This window comes from Tachyglossus aculeatus, chromosome 8 (assembly GCF_015852505.1).
Source record: "Tachyglossus aculeatus isolate mTacAcu1 chromosome 8, mTacAcu1.pri, whole genome shotgun sequence".
In the NCBI taxonomy this organism is placed as follows: domain Eukaryota; kingdom Metazoa; phylum Chordata; class Mammalia; order Monotremata; family Tachyglossidae; genus Tachyglossus; species Tachyglossus aculeatus.
This window is the reverse complement of record NC_052073.1, coordinates 22,020,366-22,027,659: the sequence shown is the minus strand read 5'-3', so window position 1 is coordinate 22,027,659 and position 7,294 is coordinate 22,020,366.

Below are 7,294 nucleotides of genomic sequence, written 5' to 3'. Positions count from 1 at the left end.
CTGCGTTTCAAGCTTCACACCAAATTGAAGATCAATGGACCAGTCAATAAGTCTGAATCACAAGGGATGTGGTCTTGGGAGATAATGCTTGATGAATCGCACCTTTGGTGGATGGAAATGAAGGAGGAGAATGGCTGGCAGATCCCAGTATGTTGAGCTGGAGTGGAACAGAAGTACGAGGTGAGAATATTTGAAAGCTAGCCACAGTGAAGCACTCTCAGATGACAATATGTATAGCAGCTGCAGGGATTTAGCCACTGCAGTCAGATCAGCTTGTGGCAGGTGGAAATTAGAAGTGGAGGGGAAGGGGAAACTCAGAGAAGCTTCCAGAAAAATCACAACACCAAGAGTCAGAATCAAGAAATGGCACCAGGTAGCAAAATGCAGAAGTGCTGAGAGGGACAAAAGACAATCTTTGCACACAGTACAGGGCATTCCCCAAGTCTTATCAGTTGCAGGTACACTAATGGATCAATGAATACCAAAGCCAGCTTAATATCCAAGCCTAAGCAAGTTAGGTTTCTTAAAGCGTTATGTTTTGTTAAGGCTGAGAGCGCTGTTGTGTAATTAAAATATAAACTAAAACAAAACAGCGTTTTTATCACTGACCTGATGATAAACAGTTCGGAGTTGCTGGTTTTAGCTCATAACCCATCAGTGTATTTGTTGAAAGCCTGCTGAGTGAAGTCAATCAACTGTTAATTGTTAATAAACAGTTTGGAAGGATATCCAGACTTCCAAAGATCATTGAAGATGCTGTGGAAAATTGTGGGGAAAATATGCCTTATATCTGTCAGTTCAATCATTCCCCTGTTCTCTCCTCCTATCCCTCCCTCCCTATTAGGAAGAATACCATCATTATTATTATTAAATCTCCCATTCTGAGAGACAGGGAGAGATGCTGTGACTTTGTGAATCCTTTATGGTGACAATTTCTCACAGACTGAGGTGCCAATCACTGAGGCTCTTTGGCAGAAGAGATGATGTAAGCAGAAAACCGCTCAAAACACAGGTGAAATTTTCTCGATTTCCGCTACCTAGAGTTCTCTGGGTCTAAACTGAATAGAATCTCAGGAAAGGCTGGCTCATCAGAATGGAAGAACAAGGTCCTGATTTGGGATACAACTTTCCTGCGTCATTTTCTACTGAAATGAAACAATCTTTAATTTGTATACTTCTCTCCCAAATTTGCCAAATTAGTTTCATTTTAAGAATCTCACTTTACAGCATTTCTTTGAGGCAGTGTGGGACCAATGCTATTTTGCTCTAAATTACAAATGTGAAAATTCAGGCTCAAGAAGGGACTTAACAAAAGTTACACAGTAAATCGGTGTCAGGGTTGCCTGGAGCCAAGATCTCTTTATTCTTAGGCTTATACTTGCCACCAGACTACTACCTGGCAAGTGACTATGGAACCAAGTTGGTCTGTCTCTGACCCTTTTCACCTAGCAATGCTTGGCACACCCAAAAGCTGCTACTTAACTGTAGGGCTTGTGTTCAAGAATTGAGTCCAGAGTTCCTGTGTGTTTGTGCCTCAGGAGGTAGAATGGAGGGAGGCTGAACTCATTAATATGTGTGAATTATGGAATCAGATGCAGGATGGTGAGCTAGAAAGCAGCTGTAACTATTCACTTGCCTCCCACAATGTCAATCTCCTTTCTCCCTGCGAGAATAGCTCTGCCCTGCCATCTTCCCTGTGGGCACATGCCCTCTGGCCAGTGCCTGGGGACAATTTTGTGCTAATTATAGTGAGTTATTTTTAAACTCTCTTCTCTACACCAATCTTTTCAGCTTCAGCTCTTCTGGGAGTAGGTAGAAGGAAGCCGGAAATCTTAGTAAGCCGGAGCAACTGGGAGAATGTGTTCAGTGCGGTGTCCCAGGGACCACGTTATACTTTCCAAGCACTGAGTACAGTGCTTTGCACAAAGTAAGCACTCAGCAAATATGGTTGAATGAATGAATGAACCATGTCTGGAGTCACCAAGGGGGCTGCAACAATACACTCCCCCTCCCCCATCAACACTGTGGTGGAAGCAGGTCCTGAGTTGTAGCTGTAGTGTGTCCTGCCATTTCCCTGGGATTGGCCTATTTCTTCAGGACAACTGTAGAGAAGCAGTGTGGCTTAGTGGATCGTTCTAATCCCAAGCCCACCACTTGTCTGCTGTGTGACCTTGGGCAAGCTACTCAACTTCTCTGTGCTTCAGTAACCTTATCAGTGTCAATCCTGACTAGCTTGTATCTACCCCAGTTCTTAGTACAGTGCTTGGCATGTAGTAAGCACTGAACAAATACTAAAAACAAATCAACAAAAAAAACCTGTACAACAGCTCAGCATTTTTGAAATCAACCCCAGCCCTGATTTCTAGTCCTGGATGCGCTGTGAGCTCATTACATAGCCTCAGCAAAACACTCAACCATGCTTTGCCTCAGTTTCCCAATTTTCCCGAGTTTTCCCAATGTCACGTCTTCCTGTTCACCTCAAAGGCCCACTGCAACCAAACTGGTGACACTAGGAAAAAATATTGATCTCCTGGGAAGAAAAGTAGGGACAACGTGACCATGGGGTGGGAGGTGAGCAAGACTGTCCTTCAAGTGTGGGGGTGGAGGCGGCAGTCACTGGCCTGGTGGAAAGAGCACAGACCTGGGAGTTAGGGGGCTTGGGTTCTAATCCCAGCTCTTCCATAAACTCAAATTCACATACGCAAGCAAGTCATTTCATTGTTCTTCAGTTTTTCTCATCCGTGAAGTGGGGATTAAATACCCATTCTTCCTTTTCACTAGCCTGTGAGTCCCAAGTGAAACAGGGACTGTGTCTGACCTAATTATCTTGTATCTACCCCAGAACTTAGTAAAGTACTTGGCATGTAGCATTTGACAAATACAATTATTATTATCATTAGCAAAAATAAATATCCTCAATGTTGCATTGTGTTTACAGAGCACCTTCATTCCTCTGTGCTTTCCCACACCTTAACTCATATTATCCTCACTGTATTCCTGAGGGGTAAGGAGGCCATGTTTTACCAATTCCAGTTTACAGATGGATAAACTGAGGTATAGAGAGGCCCAAGGTCACACACGGAGTGGGTGGCTTCTCTTGGTAGCCACCTTCCCCCAACCTCAAAAAGGTGTTTTTTTTTTTTTTTATTTGACTTAGCAAGTCCAGGTTGGAAATGATGAAGATGAAAGCAAATTAAGGATGATTTCAAGTAAAACTGAAGACAAATGGAGGAGCCAGGATTAGAATACAGTTCTCCCTATTCCCAATCCTGTGCCTTTCCATTCGGTCAAGTTGCTTCTTAATATTTTCTCCCATCCTCTGCTGACACTGACATCCTCTCTCTCCCTGCCCACATTGCCAGATTGATCATACACAGAATTCCTTCTGGCCTGACTCCTGTGAATACAAAACAGAAAGGAATGGGAGGAAGCCCGCTTCATCAAATGCTTGTAGGTCCCCTGCCTTGCTTCCTCTAGGGACTGGCTCATTTTCAATACTACTGTGTTCTGGTAAAAGTCCCCAGTAATCTCAGTAGCTGAACGAAATAACTGCTAATCCAAGGGAAGGGGCCAGGGTCCTCACCTAGCCTTCTTGCTGGCTGCACCAAGAAAGAGATTCGATAGGCTGGCACCCCTGCTCAGTTCTGCCAGAGCTTCTCTCCTTTTAATTGCCTGAATTTGACTACAAGGAGTCCAGCCCCCTGGGCATTTTCCAGAAGGAGGCTCATTGTTCATGCTTGACAGCGGCAGCTACCTGGAGGAATGAAGTTCAGTTCCCCTGCTTTTCTAGATTTGCCTCCCCCTGTCATTTGATGGAGGCTCTGAGATGACTTGCTAAGAAAGTGCTTTGAATTCGAAGGAGAAAAGTGCTATAGGAATCCAAGACGTTTGCTTTTGCTTTTTATTTTTTTAACACCTGACTACTGTTTTCTCCCTTCACAACATGCATACAGTATGCAACTCTCTCTCTCCACACACACACACACACACACACACACACACACACACACACACACTATATATATATATATATATATATATATATATATATATATATCAGGAGAAGAGGCTTCAAGGTAATATTGATTATTGTCCACTTCTGACATTTATCTCTTAACAGCAATGAGACTTTTCTCCTTCTCCCTCTCTGGTCTGTAAGCTAGCTGTGGGTAGAGAATGTGTCCACTATATTGTTGTGTTGTACTCTCCCAAGCAGTTAGTACAGTGCCCTGCACTCAGTTAGTGCTCAATAAATACAAGTGATCGATTCCTGCCCCCTTTCCCACTACCACTAAGAAGCAACATGGCCAGGTGGATAGAGCATGGACCTGAGAAAAAGAAGGACCTGGCTCTGCTACTTGCCTGCTGTGTGACTTTGGGAAAGTTGCTTCACTTCTCTGTGCCTCAGTTCCCTCATCTGTAAAATGGGGATTAAGACTGTGAGCCCCTTGTGGGATGTGGACTGTGTCCAATCTGATTAGCTTGTATCTACTTCAGCACTTAGGCACAGTGCCTGGAACATTATTATTATTAAGTGCCCTCGAGTCGTTTCCTATTCATAACGACTGCATGGATGTACTTTCTCCAGAATGTCCTGTCCTCTGCCATAATCCGCAACTTTCTAATGGTTCTTCCATTATCATTGTTATGGTCTTCTCTATCCATCTAGCTGTTGGTCTGCTTCTTCCATGTTTTCCCTGGACTTTTCCTAGCATTAGTGTCTTCTCCAGAGCATTTGATTAGCATATTTTGGACACATAATCAGGAGGACTAAGTCAAGTCATTTGGCCTTCCAAAGACCACTTTGGTTTAATTTGCTCCAAAATCCATGTTTATTTTTCAGGCAGTCCGTGGTATTCACAAAAACCTTCTCCAACACCACATTTCAAAAGATTGAAGATCGGCATCTAGGAATAAGCAAACTGAAATGAACTGGTATTAGGCATTTCCAATCTAATGAGCACATCATCTACTACCCCGACCATGCTGACAAAAGAAGAAATGACATAGTGGTAATTGTTACAAAGAAAATTACTTAGGCAGTTATCAGAAATAATGCCTGGCACATAGTCCTTAACAAATACCATAAAAACACACACCCCCACGCCCCTCCGGAATTTCCCTACTCCTGCAATATCCCAAAAGTCTCTTGAGAAACCTGTTCTTTGGGCAGAGGGATGGAGAGGAAGGTAATAAGATTTTTATCTATGGATTTGCTGCTGTTGATCTCCCACCTGGGCCACATTAATAGGAAAATTGGCTCCCCACTAGGATTGCCATGAGGCCCCAGTAGGTCTCTCAGACACTTTTGATCCAGGAGCAACACTTTCTGAAACTCTGCTAATTGGCTGCTCTTTTCTTATCACAGCTCTTGCCCCGGCTCCTGTCCCTGAACAGAGCAATGAAGGAAATCCCATGTAGGTAATAATCATGGCATTTGTTAAGGGCTTACTATGTGCCAGGCACTGTACTAAGCGCTGGAGTAGATACAAGGTAATTGGGTTGGTAACAGTCCCTGTCCCACATAGGGCTCACAGTCCTAATCCCCATTTTGCAGATGAGGTGACTAAGGCACAGAGATGTGAAGTGACCATGCAGCAGAGAAGTAGCAGAGCTGGAATTGGAACCCAGGTCCTAGACACTATTCCATGGAGTGACCGGTGTCTCCAAGTCGAGGTTGAGGTATTTCTGAATCTGTCCAACACTTGCTGCATCTCTCAGCTTGTGGGCTGTAGGGACTCCTGGTGTCTCTACTCCCATGCCCTGGAAGGGAAATCTGGAAACCCAGAGGAGTGAAGTGGTGCACTGGGCATCTGTAAAAATGGAAATCAGCACAGTTCCCCCACAGAGTGGCAGGGGAAGCATTATTGCTTTGAAGAGGCAGAACAGTATCTTGTTGATGACTTTTCCCAAAGAGGGTCAATCTTAGTTTGATGATTTTGGCAGGCTTGTCTTGATACTGCCACCGTGGGTCCCAGGAGCTGGTAGTGTCTCTGTTTCTCAGGCACTCTGATGACAACCGCCCCCCCCCCCCCCTTGCCCCCAGGGCAGGATGCCAACATGGGTGGAATCAAAGAGTTGGTAACTCCTGCAGGCTGTGGTCTGGGGTAGAGGAAGGGCAGACCTGCTGGAGTCTAATATGGGTCTGTGTGCACATTCCATTTAACTGAGCATGGCTTTAATCAAGTTTCATCTTAAATGGGATGTCTTGGGGACAGGATAATTTTCACTGGGATGTTCTAGGTGGTTAATCTTTCTTTAGTAATTGTCTCTATGTGGCTGGGTAACTGCACTGCCCATTGCTCCATGTTCATCTTCGTAGGGCAGGGTATGGTGGGCCACAAAGTGCTGTGTTTAATTTTTTTATGGTATTTTAAGCACTTACTATGTGCCAGACACTGTTCTAAGCACTGGGGTAGATACAAAGTAATTGGGTTGGACACAGTCCATGCCCCACATGGGGCTTCCAGTCTTAATCCCCATTTTACAGATGAGAGAACTGAGCCACAGAGAAGTGAAGTGACTTACCTATAGTCATATGGCAGACAAGTGGTGGAGTTGGGTTTAGAACCCAGTTCCTTCTGACCCCCAGTTCTATGCTATATCCACTTATCACTGTAATATCAAGGTCTAGGGATCTTGGAGATGTTTTATCCAGGAGAAATAGCCAGATTGACCAGAAACACGCCAGAATGGCATGAAACATTCAGTCTTCAAACCCGTGTTTGGAGTGGTGAGTATTTAGTTTTGATTATTAAATCTTGCTTGAGACTGGAGGCCTCATTCCTGCCTTAATATGTTTCTCCTCTTCTCCTCTCATCTTCCCCTCTAACAATCAGTGGCATTTACTGAGCACTTACTGGGTGCAGGGCATTGTAGTAAGCACTTGGGAAAGTACAATACAAGGGAGTTGGTAGACACAGGAGGTTTCGTCTTATGTGAGAAGTCCAGGAAAGTCTGTGCCATTCAGGAAGATGCTCTAAATACTGATTGATAAAGGTCTTTGAGTGACCTAGAAAGGAGATTCTTGTAGATTGACTGAAGAAGGGAGAGGCTGGAGGCAGGGATATTAAGCTGTTCTAGAAATCTGGACAGGAGATTGGTAGAGCTCTAATTAGAGAGGGTGATGTGAGGGGAAAGTGCTCTGCACACAGTGAGTGCCTAATAGATATGATTGAATGAATGAATGAAGAGTTGGTTCTGGGATGTATTGAGAAAGAATAGAGACACATTGGATGTGTCAGCCTGTTGTGGGCAGCTCACTCTCGGCTTCAAGGCTCTCCATCACCTAGCC